This window comes from Podarcis raffonei, chromosome 14, assembly GCF_027172205.1.
Source record: "Podarcis raffonei isolate rPodRaf1 chromosome 14, rPodRaf1.pri, whole genome shotgun sequence".
NCBI classification, from domain to species: domain Eukaryota; kingdom Metazoa; phylum Chordata; class Lepidosauria; order Squamata; family Lacertidae; genus Podarcis; species Podarcis raffonei.
In genome coordinates, this window is record NC_070615.1 from 36139091 (window position 1) to 36161747 (window position 22657).

General features: G+C 46.1%; 1 protein-coding gene across 1 annotated transcript in view; it reads right to left on the minus strand.

Annotated features, from left to right (window-relative positions):
* ABCA3 (ATP binding cassette subfamily A member 3) overlaps positions 1-18630 on the minus strand; it is a 69455-nt gene extending 50825 nt beyond the window's left edge. Inside the window, exon 1 of the mRNA XM_053364148.1 lies at positions 18492-18630. The gene's annotated coding sequence lies outside the window, so the exon portion shown is untranslated. The remainder of the gene's footprint in view (positions 1-18491) is intronic.
* Positions 18631-22657: the final 4027 nt, after the last annotated feature.

Below are 22657 nucleotides of genomic sequence, written 5' to 3' on the forward strand. Positions count from 1 at the left end.
AAGTTAAGAACTTTGCTTCAGAATGAGAACAGAAATCGCGCGGCGGCAGTGGGAGGCCCCATCAGGTTAAGAACAGTTTCAGGTTCAGAACAGACCTCCGGAACGAATTAAGTTCTTAACCTGAGGTACCACTGTAAAATGCTTTGTGGCAGGAAGTTCTCAGGTGGTCTCCAGTGGTGTAGGAAGGGGGGTGCGGTGGGTGCAGGTTGCCCCAGGTGTCATCCCTGAAGGGGGTGACAAAATAGCTATGGGCTATGTGATACAGTGGCTTGGGCACCTGCAGGCTCCACGCTGTCCAAAACGGCAGCGTGGGGCTTGCATCTGCCTGCCGCCTCTCCCTCAGCCACCCTACAGCTGGGGGGGGGGTGATGAAGCTTGATGCAGAGCGCCCTGCCCCAGTGCACCCTGCTCAATGGATGGCTTGTCCCGCCCCTGGGCGGAGGGCGCACGCGACGCTCCGGGTGCCTGAGCGGCTAGCTATGCTGCTGGTGCTGGTTGCACCGATTTGGCAACACACTCAGGACTCGTGGTCTGTGACAGGTCCCTTGGTGACAGGAACATAGGAAGCTGCATTGGCCCACCTCCGGTACTGTCTGTTCTAGAAGCAGCCATTACCTCCTACCTGTTCTGGGATCTTTGGCCTGCAAAGCAGCGTCTGATGCCACTGGGCTAAAGGTCACTTTCAGACAACCTGTTTAATGAGCAGGCACCCCAATTTGTAAGGAGAGCAGATGATGTTGCATCAAGCAAGTCTTATCCCTGTCTAGTACATCTCCCCATCATTTTCCTTATTGCACAAAATCCAGTCTTTTAGACGAGCAGGCTTCTTTCACAAGAGCTCCATACAGTGGTACCTCGGGTTACATATGCTTCAGGTTACATACGCTTCAGGTTACAGACTCCATTAACCCAGAAATATTACCTCGGGTTAAGAACTTTGCTTCAGGATGAGAACAGAAATCGTGCTCCAGCAGTGCGGCGGCAGCAGGAGGCCCCATTAGCTAAAGTGGTGCTTCAGGTTAAGAACAGTTTCAGGTTAAGAACGGACCTCCGGAACGAATTAAGTACTTAACCCGAGGTACCACTGTATTTGTTTTAAGTGTGCGGTTTGAGAGTACATTCATACCAAACTTCTAAAGCACTACGATTCAACTTTAAACTGTCATGGCTCCCCCTAAAGAATTATGGGAGCTGTAGTTTATTAAGGGTGCTGAGAGTTGTTGGGGAATCCCTATGCCCCTCCTGGAGCTCCAGTTTCCAGAGTGGTTTAACAACTAATTGAATTATAGCTCTGGGAGCGAAGTGTGGCCTAGCAACTTTCAACGCCCTTAACAAACTACGGCTCCCAGAATTCTTTAGGGGAAGCCATGACTGTTTAAAGAGATATCATAGTGCTTTAAATGCATTATGTGACCTGAATTTGCCAGGATAGGATTGAATTCCAACCCAAAACTGTGAGAGTCTGGTAGAGTCCAGTAGTCTAATTCCTTGCTGATCTTCACTCATCCAAACAGTACATACTGGAGAATTAGCAGAGTCTGCACAGAATGGGTAGAATTTCAATGCAAACAACTTACCCAAATAGTTCTTGCACCTGCAAGGTTAATGCTAAATAGCATAATAAGCAACAAGAGGCTGTTTGAACAAAGTCCAACATTTATCTTATTATTTATGCTGCCTGGGTCAGCTCAGCTGAGAACAGCTAAAGAGCTACTTCCTAGCGATACGAAATTTGGAAAGGCAGCACCAGTCGGGATCCCTTTGAAAGTGCACCTTTCTGGAGTGGTGGGACAGATAACAGATCCTGGGTGAAAGGCAAAACACAGTTTTTAGAATGGCAAGGGCTCAAGCAAAGCCATGTGCACTGGCAATACCTGTGCAACTAACTGGTCTAAATTGGACCAGATGTCTACAAAACAGAGTACTTTGAACCCTAGCCCAGAAGCCTGTGACACTGTGTTGCAATTAAGCAAGGCTAAATAATGTACTGTAATCATGCAATGCAATTTTCTCTTACCAGACTGCAAATCCACAGCATGGATGTAACACCCGCTCAGGTGACACATATTGCCAATAAGAGCAATATTACAAAAAGGTTAAGGGAAGAGCCACTGAGGGATGAAAAACTGATTGAAGTAACACCAATGGGAAAAGCTCTGTGGTAACAGCAGCCTTTAAAACTTTGCATCTGCTCAGCAGTAAAGGTAAAGGTAAAGGGACCCCTGAGCATTAGGTCCAGTCGTGGCCGACTCTGGGGTTGCGGCGCTCATCTTGCTTTATTGGCCGAGGGAGCCCAGCGTACAGCTTCCAGGTCATGTGGCCAGCATGACTAAGCTGCTTTTGGCAAACCAGAGCAGCAAACGGAAATGCCGTTTACCTTCCCGCCGGAGCGGTACCTATTTATCTACTTGCACTTTGACGTGCTTTCAAACTGCTAGGTTGGCAGGAGCAGGGACCGAGCAACGGGAGCTCACCCCGTCGTGGGGATTCGAACCGCCAGCCTTCTGATCGGCAAGTCCTAGGCTCTGTGGTTTAACCCACAGCGCCACCCGCATCCTGCTCAGCAGTATTTTATCTATTATTTTGAAGTTCGGCTATACTTTCAAAATGTCTGTGCAGTGGAGCAGGAGAATGGGATAAATGAAGCAGGTAATGTTTAGCACCCATGCACTACATTTGCCAGGACTGACAGGTTGCTAAGTTTTTAATTTTGATTGTTTCACATTTTTAATACCAGAGCCTTTCCTGATCCCAGTATAGCTATTTTATGGCCTAAGAAAGTCAAGTGCTTTGGTCTCTCACTATAAATCATGACGACTTCCATAATCTTCCTAAAGACATTTGGGGTAAATAATTTTTCTATTTCGCAGCTGTTATGTTTCAGCATACTGTGGGTTGAGTACAGTGTTTATTTTCCCAGAATATAATTCTAAGGCTCTTGCATAACAAGTACTTAAGGGGTTATAAATCCTAAGGACTTTGCAGGTCATTAACCAGTCGGAAACTGATACAGTCCCCTGAGGTGTGCCAGAGGCAAGCTTCACCCTTCCCACATTATTTTTTCACCAACAAAAAGGGATAGAAAAACTAAAAGAGCAATAAATAGAAACTATTTTCTAAGCAGGGAATACAATGAAGATGATGCTCAAGATCTCAAGGCCAGGAAGGGATGTGAGGCCTGCCCTAAAGCACCTTCTGATGCAGACTTGGCTGATATGTCGGGAGAGTTCAAGGGGCGGCCATTTTGAAGTCGATCCAGTGGTTAATTTTCATGATTGAGGTGGGATGAGGATATCATCCCACTTCTTTTCAGGCAGACATAATTTAATTTGGTTTCACTATCATCTCACTTTGAGCCATGCTGCTGAGTGACAACATCCCTCAAAAATCCACCAGAGTTTTTAAGGTTGAACTTCTGAAGGATTCATGGGGCAGGGCTAAACAACAGTTCCTCTGTCTTGTTCCTCTGTTCAATTTATTGGCCCTTACCCAGCCCATGGCCACTTCCAGGCACTGATTTAGGGATAAAGTGGAACCCTGAAGGGACACCAAATGCAGAAATTCACCAACAGCACCTTCTGAGCCAAATGCTACCCCTAAACATGACCCCCCCCTTGTGGAGCAAATAAGCAGCATCAAGGGGTAAAAGGGGGAAAGTCAAACCCACCTTTCCCCAAATGTTACAGTCCCATTCTGACTCTCTCTTGCCCTGGGACTGTTTTTACCTTTTGGGGGGAAATCCCCAGGACAGAAGATCCAGCCCCAGGCCTTAGGTTTTCAGCATTCAAGAAGGATTTATTTTCTTTCTTTTTAAGAACATGGTTACAGGAAAGTATTAAAGCATGAACCCCAACCATCTGAAATGGTCTAGTCTTGGGAGGACTACATCATGCAATTTCTCTAAACATGTAGACTGGCACTAAGTCCAACATTACAGATCAGGGATGGGGAATTTTGATCACCCTGAGGACTACATCCCCTTTTGGGCAACCCAGGGCCACGTGGCAGTGGTGGGTGGGGCCAGAGGCAAACATAGGCAGAGCAACAAATGTAAATAGTGCCTCTGTACAGTAGGCTAGTTCCTACACACATCACTTTCTGTCCTCTAACCAGGGAGGCAATAGGCATGATCAGAGTGTGAGGACACAATCCAGCCAGGCAAGAACACACAAGGAGGGCAAAGCAGGGCTTTGGGACAGGTATGGCCTGGGACAAAGGGGAGTGGCTAGGGAGGAGGTGTGGTCCCAAGGACCAGATAGAAAGGCTTGGAGGGCTGCATTTGGCTCTGGGGCTGAGACCCCCCACCCGTATTCTAGACCTCAGCACAGCTATTTCTGGAGTTCTCATAAGAAATGGAATGGTGCTGTAAAAAGTGAGTGAGAGAGCTCATTTATCTCGTTCATGCATCTCCCCCTCTCTACCTGTTTCCCAAAACCAAAATAGCCTCATCTTTGCTGCAGGAAGAGAAGTTGTCAACTTAAAGGGAAATAAAGGAATAGCAGCTTGCCCAGGCCCCCCCACAACATCAGACAATTCTGCTATCCTCCTTTCACAACACAAAGGACAGCTTTCCTCTTATTGATTTAAGTGGGTACCCATGAACCGACAAGAAGCCTTAATGTTACCTTTTCCTTGTCTGAAAACCAAAAATGCCCTCATCAAAGAGATGGGCTTCCAGAGACAAAACCGCCATAATCTCACTTTAAGCCTCAAACCACCAGAGGCCCACGCTTACAGCATCGAAGGAAACCAGACAAATCAATGAAAGGCTAACAAAGCACCATCTCTGATCTTTCGCAAGACAAGGATGCTACAGAGGCAACAAGGGATGAAGGAGGAATTTGATTCAGTTTGCATTTAAAGGCAAACCTACTGAATCCAGATTTGCTGAAACAAAACACGAACTGAAACACAGCCATCCTTTAAAATTCACATTTATCCAAATGCTGAAAGCAGAATGCACAAAAATGCATCCCATCCCCTGTTTTAGACATGATTAGGAAGGGGGAAAGAAATTCAATGGTTTGCACTTAAAGGTGAACCTATTTAATTTTCACTTCCTGAAATAACACACTAGCTGAAACACAGACATTCTTTGAAATTTGCACTTACCTGAATTTTATAATGCAGTTCTCCAGCTAAGTAGAGTGTACAAATATGCACAGAATAGGGGTAAAGAGTGCATAAAAATGCATATATCTGTGAAAGTAACATACTAAAAAGCATTACAGTAAGAAAAACTGGTTTGCAAAAAAAAAGTGTGTGTGTATACTATAATGCTGGTGAAATTTCATAAGGACTTTATTTTATACTGCAAACTGATGTGGAAATGTAGAAAACTCTACTTAAGATTGGAAAAATGAGAAACTGAAACAGACAAATCCACCCACTTAAAAAGGCAACGATTTGCAGGTCTTTGCAGCCTGAATTGATTTGATCTATGAAGAGATTCCCATGGCAAAGAAGCAAAAGCAGAAAGAGCAGCTATCCATGCACAAAAGAGCCTTTTCTGTGGCAGCACCCTGGTTGTAGCATCACAAGAACAGCTCCACCCCTGGTGACAACAGGAGTCAAATAACCAAGATTTCCACAATGGAGGTTTCCTCTCAATGCAAAGAGGGATGCCATTTTTACCAGGACTGTGGCACAGGGTGGAAGGAATAGACTCTCCCTCCTCCATGGTTCCGATTCTGCTCCTTCTGTCCCCCACAACCTCTGTGTGGAATTCACACAATTAACATCACATCTACTCAGCCCTGAGGCTCAAAAGGCATGCATAGGAAAGCAACCCAGATTATGCCCTGAGTTCCGTTACCTTGGTTCATTATGCACATGAACATGCATAAATTTATTCTGCATAAATAATCTGTTCTGCTAGTAACAAGGAGAGGTTAAGTGATATGTAAAACCCTCAGTATTAATAGCTAGAATCCTTTCCTGTGCAGCTCACCTAACAAGAACCACCCATGCAGGTCTCTTCATCAAGCTAACCTTTGCAGGACTGAGGACTAGAAACTTGCCTTTTAGAATAAAAGCAGTCATGCACTGGTGCTGCTGTTGTGGGTATGTAATGCATCTCTGCATGTAGTCAGAGGTTTCTACACAGCCATACACAGACACAAACTTCTCCAATCTCTATCCAAACAAGCAAGAGGCATTATTGCAATTTAGAAATGCACTCCAGCCAGTCAAAAGGCTCAAAGAAGGACTGGTGGGGAGTGGAGGCTGTGAGGGTCCAGAGGGTTGAAATTTGGAGGGCTGCATTTGGGACCTGGGCTTGAGATTCCCCACACTTGCTTTAACCAAAAATGCCATGTGTCGAAACCTGGGCAACTACTGAGTTATGGACCCACCAGCTGGGACAGTGGGGACAGATCAGGCTAGAGAAAAGAGCAGTGCTGCAGCTAGGTAATTTTAGACTCCCTACTTCTTTAGATGGTATTGTTATTTATTGATTTATATACAGCTTACTTGCCAAACATAGTTATGTTTTTAAGTAATGTGTACAATTTCACATTTGGGGGGCTCATTATGCTGAATGAAACTTGACCTTCTGTTGCAGAGTTCCATAGACGCCTGACCAGGAATTCTCATGGGCAAAGTCTTCCATTTCTGTCAGCCCTAAAGAGGAGATGGATCCGCACTCCCTGGTCTGTCCCTTGTGGAGCTGGGGATCCTGAAGCCCTTCTCTTCTTCCCCAATGAGACCCCTCTGCCACTAGATTCTCATTACTGATCCAGCAGTTGTAGGGAAAAGTACTGCCCCTTTAACTGACCAAGTATTCAGTATTCATGAGGTAAGCTGGGGCTTCTAGCAATTGAATACCTAATCATGTGATAAAGATCTGCCAGTTATTACAGGACATTGCTGAGACAACATCTACTTTATGTCTCAACTGCAGACTCACCGGCTGTGGTCCTGAAACCCATACCATGATCCCTCTCCAAGGTGCTGATCTTGCCTTGTCTTGCCCCCCTGGGAATGACTGGCCTCCCTTTGCTTGGGCCATCACTTAACTACAGTGGTGGGAACCCCTGTGGATTAGGACACAAAGTCCTGACCTGACAGCACCACTAGGAATGAGACACATGTGCACTGCACATGTTGAATAGTTCACCTCTCCTTAGCCCTTCATAGCCATCCTCTGGGCTCACCTTTGCCTCTCCACATTATGTGTAAGCTCTGCTTTCTCAGCATCAGTAACACACCGATGCAATAGCTAGAAATCCAAAGGCTGCCATAAGGACATACAGCACTGTATTATTCTGCGCTAGAAATAAATCACAAAAGATGTGTTCCCTGAAAGGAATTAGACCATTTCTCTACACAGCATTTGATCTATATAGCAATCTTGGAAAAGACAGCATTCAGACTGAAACAGGGTAAAGCAAAGCTGCAAGGACTTCATTCAATCTACCATGGATCAAAATATGTACATCTCTTAGCCAGAAATAGCCATGTCTGTGTGAACATGATAGATTATGCCTACAGACTTTTGATGACTGTCCCACTTCCTCTCTGTTACCTGTGCAGCTGAGTCAAAACAATAGCTTTTTAAAAGAGAGAGATCATTTATTATATATAACAATACTGCATTAGATCCTCAGCTACACCAATGTTTGGTTATATGCCTTTTCTTCTTCATAAAGGTAAAGGTAAAGGTAAAGGTACCCCTGCCCGTACGGGCCAGTCTTGACAGACTCTAGGGTTGTGCGCCCATCTCACTCTATAGGCCGGGGGCCAGCGCTGTCCGAAGACACTTCCGGGTCACGTGGCCAGCATGACAAGCTGCATCTGGCGAGCCAGCGCAGCACACGGAACGCCGTTTACCTTCCCGCTAGTAAGCGGTCCCTATTTATCTACTTGCACCCGGGGGTGCTTTCGAACTGCTAGGTTGGCAGGCGCTGGGACCGAGCAGCGGTCTTCTTCTTCATATCTGTAGTCTTATCTTGAAAATCAATAAAAATACATTAAAACACAAAATATGAGTTCCCAGCCACATGGCTGGCTACAGATGAGCTCTGCTGCCAAGCTATCGCATTGCAAGGAGGGCAAGCAAGTTCAAAAGCAGCTTGTGGAGAGACAAGAGGTTCCTTTAAAGCCCTCGCCACGTTCTTCGCTCTTCTGATGCACCGTTTCCATAGGAACTGGGGCTGCAAAAAAGGCAGCGTTTCAGCTCACTTTGATGCAGCCGTAAGGTCTGGAGAAGCTGGGATTCTGACCTGAACGGTTACACCAGACAGCCTTGCATCATGGGAACCTCATCTCTGCCTGTTTTAGCAGCATCAGGACCACTTCCTGTCAAGTTTTAGGGGTTGGGAAGGCAAAGGCAACCCTGAGGCCAGATAGCCTCTCACAAGCCACCAAGAGCCACCAAGGAGAAAATAACGGAGTCATTTAGCAACATTTGTGTACCGTGGGTTATTTTGCTCCCTCCCCCTTTTAGTCCCACGGGCCTTGAGCATTTAACAGGGTACAGGTAGAGCATTTAATGTGGCACAGATAAGAGGGGTCAGTGCAAGCATAGAAAGCTGCCCTTACAATGAGTCTAGACCATTGGGCTCATATGGCTTAGTACCATCCACACTGACTGGCAGCAGCCCTTCTGGGTTTCTTTCTCTTCCTTGGAGATGCCAGGGACTGAACCCAGGACTTTCTGCATTTATTCATTTAATAGAATTGATACACTGCTTGATTGCTGAAGAAACCTCAAAGCAGACGCCCTTATCTCAGAGCTTTGGGCCTTCTGCATTGGGACACCAGCGTAAGATGAGCTTGCCGCCACCACCAGCAAGCAGGCTGAAGAGGTAGAAACATTCTTTTACAGGGAGACCCTTGAAAACTCCAGCAAATATGATGGGAGGGACATCACTTATGTCTGGGGAATTTCAACAAGTTAGTACACATTGTACTCAAGATCTCTGGAACAGAAGGAAAACAGGGATTCTTTGTTCTGCTTTTAAGAACACATCTGCTTGGGAGAGTCAAGAGCCATGCGGTTGCCACATAAGAGGCAGAGAGTCAATTTCCCGTGGTTTTGCTAGAGACTTCCTCTCTGGTCTTCGGCAACAGACCCTGTAGTGACACACTTCCCCTTCTGCCTAAAGAGCCAAGTCCTTAGGAAAGGTACAGGCTCCCTCACCCTCTCCAGCTCTCTCATCCGGCTCTCTTAACAATAATATGGTTAAAAACAGGGGGAGTTTGTCCCTTATCACCAAATCATTTATTTCTGTATTAAATTTATATCCTGCCCTTCCTCCTAAAAGGAGCCCCAGGCAGCAAACAGCAGGAGATAAACTTTAAAACAATTCCAATATATAGGCAGTCTTGGAAAGATCTCAACTTAAAAGGCTTGTTGAATGCCTTCAGTATTTGCTGAAAAATTCCACGCCTCTAATTTTCCAAGGGCAGGTACCGCAACACTAAAGGTCCAATTCCTACTACATTGTGTGGAGCAGACGTCCTGATAAGATGGCATCTGCAGGAAGCCCTCACCTGCAGACCACAGTGATCGATTGGTTATATGATTACAATGTGTGGGACAGAAACTGTTAACACCCCAGATGTAAGCAATGATGAACAGTCACAACATCTGCCAGAGAGAGAGACTTAGGATCTGGAATCTATTTAAATCCATTTGTTTACAGAGACCAAAGCTCTAGATCAAGGATGGGCAACCTGTGGTGCTCTAGATTTTGTTCAACTCCAACTCCCATCAGCCCCAGACAATGTGGGCACCGGTCACAGATGATAGGAGTTGCAGTTCCCAAAAATATATGGAGAGCCACAGGTTCCCTCCATCCCAGGCTTAGCTTGCATGCTTTGGTATGTGGCATGAATAAAAAGCAGCAGGAGGACTTTTGGTTCAGAGATAGCTCTTTAGCCGTTTTGTGTGAACTCTCCCCAGCAGAGTTGGTTTTGCTAGCATAACACTCCATCATCAAGGTCCATTATGCTGGATATAAGCAACAGCAATGAACGGATGGACAGACAGAATTTTCCACTAAGGACACAATTTCTTTCTGTCCTGCCGGTCAAACAGGTTTTGTAGGTTTCTGGAGCATGACAGAAACCTGCATATAACCTGTCAACAAAGATAAGATGAGGCCAATCCCTCCCTCTCAGGGGAAAATAAAATCAGTTTCCATCTTTACTGCTGTCTAAATTTCACTTAGAGCCACACAGGACACTACATAGTTACAGTAGTACCTCTGGTTAAGAACTTAATTCATTCCGGAGATCCGTTCTTAACTTGAAACTGTTCTTAACCTGAGGTACCACTTTAGCTAATGGGGCCTCCCGCTGCCGCTGCACGATTTCTGTTCTCATCCTGAAGCAAAGTTCTTAACCCAAGGTACTACTTCCGGGTTAGCAGAGTCTGTAACCCAAGGTACCATTGTACTCATAAAACTGTAAAGGGAATAGGCTTTTCAAATAATGTGGCGCCAAGGAAAGTGTTCAGCAAGAACTGCAAACTGATCCAGAATCAATTCCCACTCAGCCATGAACCCTGGACCAGTCACAGCCTGTCAGCCTAGCCTACCTCACAGGGCTGTTGTGATGATTAAACGGGAAAACCACGCAGGCCTGTGCAGAGCTTGTTTGAGGCACCAGGAGGAAGTCTAATTCTTGGCCTGATATCGTAAGTCTGGCGGGGGCACCCAGCTAGCTTTTCCCCTTTGAGGTCCGGTGCAAGTATACCCAGCTGCCCCTGCCTTCTCTGCACAGGCCTGGAACCACATGCACTGCTTTGTGCTCCTGAGAGGAAACACGAGGATAGTCACATGTGAGAGAGCTCTGTTGTCTTGCTTGCAGGCTTTCCATTGGCGCAGCTGGTGGTCCACTGTGAAAACAGGATGCTGTGGCTAGATGGGACCTTTGGCCTGATCCAGCAAGTGAGAAGCAATGAAAGCACTCCCAGTGCCCACATGAGAAAAGAGGAAGATGTAGCTAACTAGAAAATGGCACAGTGTGGTTACTGTTGGAGACGCTCGGCAATACAGTGGTACCTCAGGTTAAGTACTTAATTCGTTCCGGAGGTCCGTACTTAACCTGAAACTGTTCTTAACCTGAAGCACCACTTTAGCTAATGGGGCCTCCCGCTGCTGTTGCGCCGCTGCCCCGCGATTTCTCTTCTCATCCTGAAGTAAAGTTCTTAACCCGAAGCAATATTTCTGGGTTAGCGGAGTCTGTAACCTGAAGCGTATGTAACCTGAGGTACCACTGTACAGGGGTTTCCAAAATGTTAAAGGTGCTGAGAGTTGCTAGGAGACCTCTATTTCCCTCCCAGAGCTACAATTCCCAGAGGGGGTTTAACAACCAGCCCCTCTTCCTAGGGAATCCTGCAGACTATAGCTCTTTTGAGGGAAATAAGGGGTGTGTATGTTTCTCTCAACAACTCTCAGAACCCTTAAAACAAACCAGAGCTCCCAGGATTCTTTGGGGGAAGCCATGACTGTTTAAAGCAGTATGTTAGCGATGTGAATCTGTAGGTGCAGATGGGTTCTGAGCCAGATTTTGACATTGGTGCAGCAACTCGGAAAAGTAAGAGTGATAACTGCATGTACACAGGGACTGGCAGGCAGGCTAAAGAGAAGGAAATCAAAATGATTTATTCAATTAATAAGATTTACGTCCTGCTTGATTGTGAATAGGGGTTTATCTCAGGGGTTTATCAACAAATAAGTTATACATCTTCCTCCATTCCCTGAAGGTATTCACTAGGTCTGGTATAACTTACACTCTTGCATTATGAATAAAATTGGGAACAAATCCAGGAAGAAATAAAATGTTCTCCTGAACACTCTTATTATCCAATGACATATCTCTCAAACACACACTCTCTCTCTCAAACACATGCACACAAGCTGTGGTTTAAAAGGGACAGCAAATGAATAATTGCCACTCCAAAAGTAGTATCTGGAAATCTCCTGACAGCAGGAGGAAGAGATTAAAACCGTCAGTCGCGCAGAGAAGTAGGTGAGGTGTTCTAAGGCCAATGGGAAGGAGATCTTAAGGGAAACCTGAAACAACTTGCTGAAATTTCCCAGACATATTTGCTGGTGTTTTCCAGGATCTTTTTAAAAGAATATCCTCAGCCTGCCTATTACTGGCAAGCTCACCAATCACTGATGTCATACTAAGGAAGGCCCATAGTTCAGTGGCAGAACAGCTGCTTCACATGCAGAAGGTCTCAGGCTCAATTCCTGGCATCTCTAGGTAGGGCTGGAAGAATGTCCCATGCCTGAAGCCCTGGACAGCCACTGCCAGTCAGTGTAGACAATACTGAGCTAGATGGACCAATAGTCTGACTCAATATAAGGCAGCTTCCTACGTGTTCAAAGGACCCATCCACGTGACTGGAATCAATGTCACAACTCTTGCAGAATCAGATGGGCTGGTCAGGAATTCACACCGAAGAGCTTGCCACTCAGGACCAAATGGCATGGTGTATTAAATATGTTATTGCTAGGGAGGAGCAGATCATTCTGTTTCCAGACTTGCGTCACTCGTGATCATGTGCTCACCCATAGGTATGCTCCATCCCATCTCTGCGCATATAAGAGTCTCTCTCTGCTGTGAACATACCCTGAAAGAATATTCCACATCCATTGATCCTAAGTATTACGTATTTTGGAAAGTGGTTTGCCTGCCTGTCTCTCTGTCCATCCATTCTCTATGCATTCAGATACTGTTGCCCCGTTTGGCAACGAGGTTCCCTGGTGGAGAAACTGATTTCTGTTTTTGTTTGGAAACTGTAGACCCTCCATATGGGGTTTATAAAACCCTAATTAAACAACGGCCCTCTCCCAATAATTATTTGACCTAGATTCAGATTGGGCCAGTCCATGGCTCCAGATCGGGACCCTGAGTCAGGTGTGCACACCCCTAGAAACTAGCAAATGACACTTTCTGAGCCACACCAGGTGCTTTCCACTAGTAGTATGTAAGGGGAAATTGTATCTATCACTCTGCATACTATAATTTCCAAAACAATACATCAAGCACAACCGCTGTATTTTTAAAGGATGTAACTCAGGTCTAGACAGCTGGGGGGTGGGGGTGGGCAGACAACCCAGCAATCAGGTTTGACCTTAGATTCAGTTCACTGCTCTATCATCACTGGCTCATTTCTTTTTCAGAGTATCAGAATGATGCTTTCAGCAAATACCCAAACAGCATCTGGAGACGTCAGCTGGTTCAGAATATGGTAGACAGATTACTGACAGGGACCCATTATATTAAAAAAAGAAGAAGCTTGTTTTATCAGCATTAAGAGATCTACCATGTGCTCTCAGGTGTAATTCAGAGTGCTGATGATCGCATTTGAGTTGGAAGTGATTCTGGGGGTCATCTAGCCGAAAGCTACCTGCACACAATCTTAATGGAGGGTATGGTACAACTGCACTACCCCTGGGAAATGGCTGACCAGTCTCTGCTGAAATGCCTCTCATGTTGTGGCCCCTGTATCCAGAAGTGGCCTGGACAAAGAATTTATTCAATTTCTAACTTGTCCTTCACCACAAGGTCCCATGACATCAATATATATATACATACATACACCCAAAGTGGAAAAGCATTTTAGTGATAATTATAATGATAAGATCAATTACCAACTATTAAATTAAATGATGATTTAAATGTCGTAACATGTTACCCACTGGAAGTGTTACAAGGAATGTGGGCTGCGTGGTGATAGATTAACTTTTCTAGTATGTCCCTGCCCATATCAAAAGTTTCCCTTTCCCAATATGTCCCTGCCCATACCAAAACCCCACCCTTAAAACAAAACGACAGAAAAATAGAGCTGAAGGCATCCACATCTGTGGAGATTGAATTACCCTTCAATTCTTCAGCGTGGGGGTGAGGTGGGGGGTTGACTTTCTGCAGTCTAAGAAAAGTTGGAAGAACCACTGGGAAGTTAAGACACGAGTGGACAAAGCACGGCAATTCTGCATTAAATGCCTGGTAGAGAAGCACCTGAGCTAGACTTGAGTTCATGAATGCTTATGCCAGGGGTTGCCAGTGTGGTGCCTGAAAGCACACATGTACCCAGAGAGGCATTCCGTGGTGGGTGGTGTGCTCACAACAGCTTCTCCAGTTTGCAAAAATGCCCAAAAAGGTTAATGACCCTTCACTAACGCCATAATGAATTTGTCAATAAAGCATCACAAGACTCTTTAGTTGCTTTTGCTACACATACTGGCATGGCTACTTCTCTGGATATTGTTTTATAGTGTTGTTGGAACTGATTTATTTTGCTTTTTTATATATTAAAAAAAACCCGGTTAACTGCCTTGCACAGCTTCTTTACAAAATGAGTATTTCCTGACCTATTATTTCAATTTGTAGTACCAACCTGGAAAATTCTCTGTGGTCTCCCTGGGATGCTTTGAATTCCAGTGGCTTTGAAGTCTTCTATTCCCTGCACTTTTGCATGCCTAGCTTGCTCGCAAGGAAAGAGCTTTTGCAGCAGACGGAACTCCAAAGTAAAACTGCAGAAATCTACATTTCCTCCTCCCCCAACCACTGTGCACTGCAGTATCAAGATAACTCGCCCTGGAGTAACCTGCAGTAAAAAGGCAAAAGGGAAATTGTGCCAGAGGAGGAGGAGGAGGAGATGGTGGTGATGATAAGCGCCAATGCAAACCACGGCTCCAGACCAGGCGGCACATTTGAGATGGGTTTTATTGGAAATTACGAAACCAAGGCTGTGTGGAAGAGCCTGGAAGAGTGCAGATGGCATAAGACACTTGACATTTCAGAGCGCATTGTGTGAGAGAGATAGTGACCTCATTCAGAGACCTATTGCATCCTAATGAATCCCACAAGGAGGAGGCCCAACGTTACCTTTAGTTAAACACCACGTTCCACCTTCCTCTCCTGACAAAAGCTCTCTTTTATTCCCAAGGGACTTGTTCCCTCTTAAGAGCCCAATTTTCTAGCTGTTAAAATATTGATCCTTTCATCAACGCCCTCTTCACATTTCCTGGAGTGTTTATTCAGTTGTGCAAGCCACTGAACCCAGCGACAGAGTGTTGGCTCTCTGGGGATGGGTCTCCTCAACCTGAAGCCTTCAGGGTGTGCCAATCCATTCTCCACCCCACCCCATTTGCTAAGCTCACAGAGGCGCCTGGCCTGGATCCATCAGGAGACAAACAAGGTAGATAAGCCGATCTCTGGGCCGGGGTGGGCTTTCTGCAATAACCTCTGCTATTCCAGTCTAGAATTTTAAACTCAAATAAAGAGAGACAAAGTGCAAACTAATATTACCAGACTGGAGCAAAGTTCATATGGATAGATAGACAGACAGACAGACATACACATATACACATTGGCTGTCCTGGCCTGAGATGAAGGGAGTTGCAGAAACAACATCTGGAAGGCCACCAATTCCCCATTCCTGATACATGTGTGTTTCCTTTGAAGCTAATAAATGCTGGTGGGGACCAAAAACACCATTGTCACCAAACCTACAACCAGGTAAGAATCATGGTTGGTTTCCAAACAGGGAAACCAATGGAAATTCAAAACTGTCTAGAAATTTCACCCTCAGACTCCCTGCCTATTATCTCCAATGAATGGGGGCAGGCTTTGGTTACTCAGCAGTGAGAAAAGAGCTTTTCACAGGCTCTTCAGAGTCATTCACTGATGTGAACTGAGCCCTAGCATTATAGATATTGAGGCAACCAGCACAAAACATTCCAGGGCCCAAAGTGCAAAAAGAAGAAGAAAAAGACTACATTTCCTGCTAACACAGGAGCTGATCCACTTGGAAGTTCTGCTTTGCAAATCCCCACTGAAATGAGTGGAAGTTGCACAAGAATATGGTCAGGAAACATGGAACCCATTTCCCCAAGAAACTTCTCCTACACAAGTCTAGTTGGAATAAAGAATAGTTATGCTCCTGCTGAAAGATCTGAACAGAAAGACCTGGAGAAAGGAAGGTAGAAAGCTGTATACAGAGTCAGACCATTGGTCCATCTAGCTTAGTACTGTCTGCACTGACTGGCAGCAACTCTCCAGGGTTTCAGGCAGGGAACATTCCCTGCCCTATTTGGAGATGCCAGGGATTGAACCTGGGGCCGTCTGCATGCAAAGCAAATGCTCTACCACTGAACCTTGCCACTCCACCCCCAAAGACCATAGCTCAGTGGTAGAGAACTTATGTTGCAGGAAGTCCCAGGTTCAAATCCTGGCAGTTACTTAAGTTTAAAAAGGCCAGTGGACTAGACAGAGAGGCCAATAGGGCTGCACCTGGCCTGCAGTCAAGTTGTGGAAAACCTCTGCCAGAGATGGAGAACTGCTGCCAGGGAGGATAGTGAGCTAGATGGACACTGTGACCCAGTCTATTCCTCTCACTCTGTTGCCATTACGCCACCCAACCGCTCCCATCTGGAAGCAGCCACTGTGGCCAACCACCTGACCTTAAGAGCAGATGCCAGGGTCCAGGCAGAACTCTAGGGACACAGGAAGCTCTTCATAGCAGCTCAGACTATTTGTCCAAGGACTGTCAAATCTGTCTAGCAGCTCCCAGGCAGAGAAGAGTCCTTCTCATCAACTGCTGTTGTGACATCTTTTTTAATGGAAGCTGCCAGGGATGAGCGATGGTCCTTCTCCACAAGTGTTATGGTCCTGAATAAAACTTCTCCAGCACGTACCTTACATAGTCCAGCTACTCCACCTCCCGGAGAATCCTTCTTCCTTACAGAAGTGATATTCTCCTCCCACCCAAAACAAATATCAAACACAGAACTGGAATTATACCTCTATTCAAAATATTATATTCTTCCTCAGCAGAGCTACTTTCAGTGGTGAAGTGGTGGGACTGGAGAAAGTGCAATAAAGAGGAATAATTCCCTTTGAGTTAGTATTGATATTGCTGAACTAAGGAACTCACATCTTATCTGTTACCAGCTGCAAAGATGTTAATGGCTCAAAACTTGAAAGTTGCATTACTCCCTTCTTGGAAAGAACAGCTTTAAAGAAAGTTTGGGATTTGGCTGTAATGGCAACAGTAACCTCATATCTAAGAACTGCAAGAGAACATATAAATAAATTCTGGGGAAACTGGTTGCCCTGTACAAATATTGTCAATAAAATAATTCCCATGAATGCAAATTCAAGGAGGTTTTGATTTTCTGGCAGGAAATGTTGTAATTTTATATTAAGTCATATTTTCTTACAGGATATTATGGTTTGATCCTTGCAGCCACCCTCACCCCAGAGTAGCTTTGTTCATTGCTGTTAATAACTATCAAATGGTTTTAAAAAATAGAAAAAAAAGGAGTAAGAAAGGCAAAAGGAGAGGAAGCTGACACCTAGTGCTACCCCTGGCCTGGTGGTAAGGACGAAGGCAGGCAGGCAGAGGCTGGCTGAGAGCACAGTGAGGCTGCTGGGGCACTGCCCCACTTGCCCATATGCACCAGCCTGCACTGCAAGTCGGGGAACTGCTTTGTTTACAATCCAAGCCAAAGTCTTTGGCCCTCTGGCACAGGCCAGCCCCAGCCCCAACAGCCGGAGCAGATTCACCTGTAGGAGGAGCTCCAGCCAGCTTTACAGGCGCTCTGGCTTCCCCCTGCCTTTGTGTCAGAGCAAAGCAGGCCCCGCCATCCTACCTGAATCTAGACAGAGGGAAGCTAAGCCAATTCCCCCAAGGTCCTACCTGGGTAGCAAGGAACTGTGTCGACACCCCATCCCTGGATGAGGTTCTCACGAGCAGAGGAGGGTGTGACGTCATAGGGAAGGGTGCATGATTCATGCGCTGCTTAGAACATACACCCCCCTCTCTTTGAAAGCGAGGGCGCCCGTGGGGGAGGGGGAGAGGGGAGAACTTGCACGCCGACGACCACCTTTGCACCCCCTCAATGCACCGGGGGGGGGGATTTCTGGGCAGCAGGAGGAAACACGAACATAGCACAGAGGAGGAAAGCGGTGCTCCACGGAAATTGAGATGTCTCGTAGGAGGGCGGGCAGGCAGGAAACAAGCAAATTACCTAGGGGAAAGGAGGGAGGCAAGGAGGAAGAGCATTTTGGGAAGCCCTTTGTATGCTGGCAACGCAAGGTGGGTTTTCAGAACGGATAGGGGGGAGCAGAAGTGCGGGGAACGGGAGGGGGCTTTCCTTTTGATATACAGCACACAGCCTCCGTCCTGGATGGAGAGGGTGAAAAGGCGAATTCCTCTTTATGCGAATTCAAGAGCTTTCGGGACCAGCGTATTACAAAAGCCACACACACACAAACATATAAGACCAGAACAAAGGGGAAATCACAGCAGCTGCAAAACCCGGTGAGGGGGCGCGCGCACACAAGCAAACGAAAGGAAGAAGCAGGTGGGATCGAGGCCGGGCAAGGTTATCTAAGCAAGGCAGAGGCAAGGCAGGCCGCCCGGGAGTGGCTGTGCCTGGGACGCCGGCGGAGGCTGCATCGCTGGCTGGAGAGCCGTCGGCGGGAAAGGCGGACGAGGCGGGGGGTGCGCCGGCGCCCCTTACCTTCTCAGCACAGCTCTCGGGGTCCCGCAGGCGACGACTCCCCTTTACCGGCTCCGGACGTTGCCGGCACCGTTGCCATCCTGGCTCTGTTGGTTCAGGCCGGGGAGGCGGCCGCTCGTTGCCAGCTGATGCGCCCGGGCGCCGCCTCCCATGACGCGCCGAGAGGGGAGGAGGCTGGGGAGGGAGGTGGGTGGGGAAGGAGGGGTCAGAGGTGGTGGGGCGCAGGCTTCTCCTTCCCGTCTGCTCCGCCCCCTTGGGTTGCTCTCAACAAGGGAATCTGCCGCAGAAGAGCTCAAAGAGGCACGTCTGTAGGAGCTTTGGGGACACCCCGCAAATACCCACCCCCCCAGAAGAGAAGGACTTCTTGAGCAAAGCTTGCAAACTGTTTCGCATGCAAAAGGTCGCAGGTTTAAACCCAGGTGGGTTTTGGACCCAAAGCGCCTTGTGAAAGCTGACTGGCCATCGAAATTAGTGGGTTTATTATGAAATGGGTGCTCATTATACATGCATTTATTTTGTAGCGTCCTCGTCCTCGTTGGCAGGGAAAGATCTCTCCCCCGCCACACACACACACACACACAATTTTTAACCCGGATTTACCCTTTCCCGGGGAAATTCCATGTTTAAAAAATCTGTTACCAGTGACCCACTTGTGCTTTGTGAATTATTTTATTAAGCACCAAACAGAGCGGCAGCATGTGCCCTTAAATGCAGGGAGCGGGGGACAAACACGAGCCTGCAGTCCTTAGTTGGATCCCACCCCTTTATTTTGGCTTGCAATTTGCATAGGAAAGAATAAAATTCCTGACACGCGCAAAGTTGTTGAGCTTTTTGTAGGAAGACCCCCCAAAAAATCCTAGTTTTAAGATTTTGGAGCTGTTTCCACTGCTTTTTCCATCACACATTGCCATACATCCGGGTTTTCCCAGACATTTGGCCTATTCGGCAATTCCCCCCCCCCGCCCAAAAAAATTATTGCACCCACAAACTAGGACATGTCAGGAATTTTCCTGACGTATGGCAAGCCTAGGAAATAAGAGTTCCATTTGCAACAATGTAAAGTCGTTCACTCGTTCTCTTTCCTCCACCCGCAGCCAATCCTAAGATTATCAACTGACGGGGGCGGGGGAAGAACTGAATTGTCCTGGTCTTGCGCTTTAAACAGCAGTTTTATATGATAGATCACCCTTTTAGTCCCTGTTAGCAGTTGTGCAGGCTGTACAGAGGAGACGGATATCCTCTGCAGGCTGCAGCAATAATATGGACATGCCAGTGAAACAAAAATCATTCGGCAGCAAGCTTATTAAAATAAACTATAATCACAGATACTGGGTAATAAAGTTTTCACCTGCAATTTTTCACAGAGCGTTGAAAGATAGCTCACTAGCGCCCCTAATGGTCATCAAGACCTAGGAAGCTCCCCTATGCCATGTCGGACCATTGGTCTATGTAGCTCAGTATTGTCCACACTGACTGGCAGCAGCTCACCAGGGTTTCAGGCAGGGAGTCTCTCTCAGCTCTACCTGGGAACCTGGGATGTTCTGCACTCAAAGCAGAAGTTCCACCACTGAGCCATGGCTCTTTCTATTATTGTTATGTAAAATACACACCTGTTTCAGAGTGAGGGAAGTTAAGGGTGGCAAAATGAAGAGACATTTCTACAAGGCAACACACACACCTCCTGTCATCGTCTTTGATTCCTGCAGAAGCCCTTCCACCACACGTGTGTATATTTTTTAGTATCAAACACATGTTTGATCTTGTTTCAGACACACAATTCTGCCTGCATGGGAAATATGGAAAAATAGGTAGAGTTCTCATTTGATAAAAGAAAGCATGCTCAGTTAAACAAGGAGGTATCTCAGCAGAAATAAGCCTTGCTGTGTTCAAGGTGGGCTCACTACAAGGTAAGTATGTCTAGGATTGCAGCCTTATAGCACAATTCTAACTGTGTATACTCAGAAGTAATTCCTATTGAATTCGAGAAGCTTATTCCCAGGTAAGCAGGGTTAGGATTGCAGCCTTAGTCAGCCAATGGGGGGAAACGACAGTTCTGGAGCAAAGAGCATACTTTGATTTCCATCGGAAGTAGCACTCCCCCCCTTGAAGTATGAAAATGGGGGTGGGCAGGCAATGGTAGATTAGATGGGCGCAGTGGCGCAGTAAGCCCCAAACATGCACATTTAACTTGTGTGCATTCAGCTTTATACACTTGGGAAATTATTATTATTATTGTAATTAAAAGGGGGTGGAATGCGGTGGAAACAAGACTTTGGCAATTGCACCCAGTGTGTGTGTGTGTGTGTGTGTGTGTGTGTGTGTACACAAAATCTAGATGCCATCTTTTGGGTCCCCTCCAAACCTGTGATTTATTTATTTTTTACATGGAAGATGGAATTTCTGCTATGAAAAAGGAACTGCCAAAGTGACCAAACCAATGCACCCCTGGCATATATATCACTGTGCCTCCCACTGCCAACCTGCAGGGCCAGCTTGGATGGATACCACGCTGGATGGTACCAAAAGCCACTGAGCGATCAAGGACATGCCACAGCGTTGCACTTAGGGAAGTAAAGAAGTAGCCATTTTTGTCCCATCCTGTGTCTACTGCAGTCAGCTGTTTCTGTGCTACCCGTTTGGCTTCCACTAACACCTACATTGTTCACCTGGCTATCCGCTATGCCAAAAACTAGCATAATTTATTACGCACCCAATTTCAATTGATGGGAACTGTGTCAAAAGCACAGCAGAGAATAATGAAATGATTTACATAATATTTGCAGGCCAAAATGATAGCCAATTCCACTCATGTTCACTTGTTTGGTTTACGTTCCTGATCTCTGACAAACATGCAAACTGTGGAAATTTCCGTTCCTGTTTCTGATGGAATTCTCCAGCGTTCCTAGTTGTACTCTCTTCTCTGTCTCTCTCGCAACAGAGTTCATCCATCACACTCCATGGTGCAATGGCAGGAAATTAAAACGTTTACTTGCACAAAACATTGGGGGATGCTCCCACCTGACCCACCTCTTGGCACCTGAAATCGATGAGAGAAGTTATTGTTTACTTATTAGATTTATATTTTCCCTTCCTCCCGAAGGCGCCCAGAGTGCTTAGTTTCATAACATTATTTCCCTGCCTTTGGGTGTCATTTCTGTAATCGATGGCTGATTCTCAAGTTACAAGAAAAAGGTTCAAAAGCAGATGTACCGACCTCTTGTAACACAATCTCTCCCACAGAGATAGGTGCAGGTTCTAGTTGTGTATGAAGCCCACACCTCCCTCTTTGGAGATGTCATCATTCAATTCACAGGGAACATAGGAATACAGAGTCAGGTCATTGGCCATCTAGCCCAGTATCATCTTCTGTGCTGACTTGTGAGTTTCAGGGTTTCAGAGAAGGAGTCTTTCTCAGCCATACCAGGAGAGGCTGGGGATTGAACCTGGGACCTTCTGAATGCAAGGACGATGCTCTACCACCGAGTTACAGCCTTTATTGCCCATAAACATGCAGCAGTCTTGAAGGCTGGATCACACATTTATGTCTACACACAAACACACATTGCTCTTAAAATCAATTTATAACGCTTCCCTATATAGAACAATGCAGTACACAATTGATACTAAGGTGACAATTGATGCAATCCTGTGCCTACTTACTTGAACTCAATGGGACCTACTTCTGATCCTACGCATCTAGGGTTGCACAGGGTACACAAATGTCAAGAAGGTGAACAATAGCAATCCATCAAAACATAACTAAATAATTTAAAATGCTAATCCCATAAGAAAACAATCGTTCCTAGATGCCTTGAACAACAGCTTTTTGTCTGTGTGTGTGTGTATTTACCACCACTCTTTGCAGATAGTGAAAACCTGTTCACAATGGCCTCAGGCTGGAGGGGAGTTGTATATATAAATAACCCTATCATTTCCTTGGTTTATTCATATGAGGCATCTAGAAGTGTGTGCTCTGCAGAGGTTCGGGAAACTCAGTCATATAATGAATGCAAGTGGGACTGCCAACAAAATATTGCAGTGTAGGAGACTCCCAGACCCTCCAAGTGTCCCTATTTTCCAGGGACAGTCCCAGATTTGCAGAAGTCATCCTGTTTTCTGATTTGATCCCGGAATGTCCCGCTTTTCCATAGGACGTCCCTATTTTC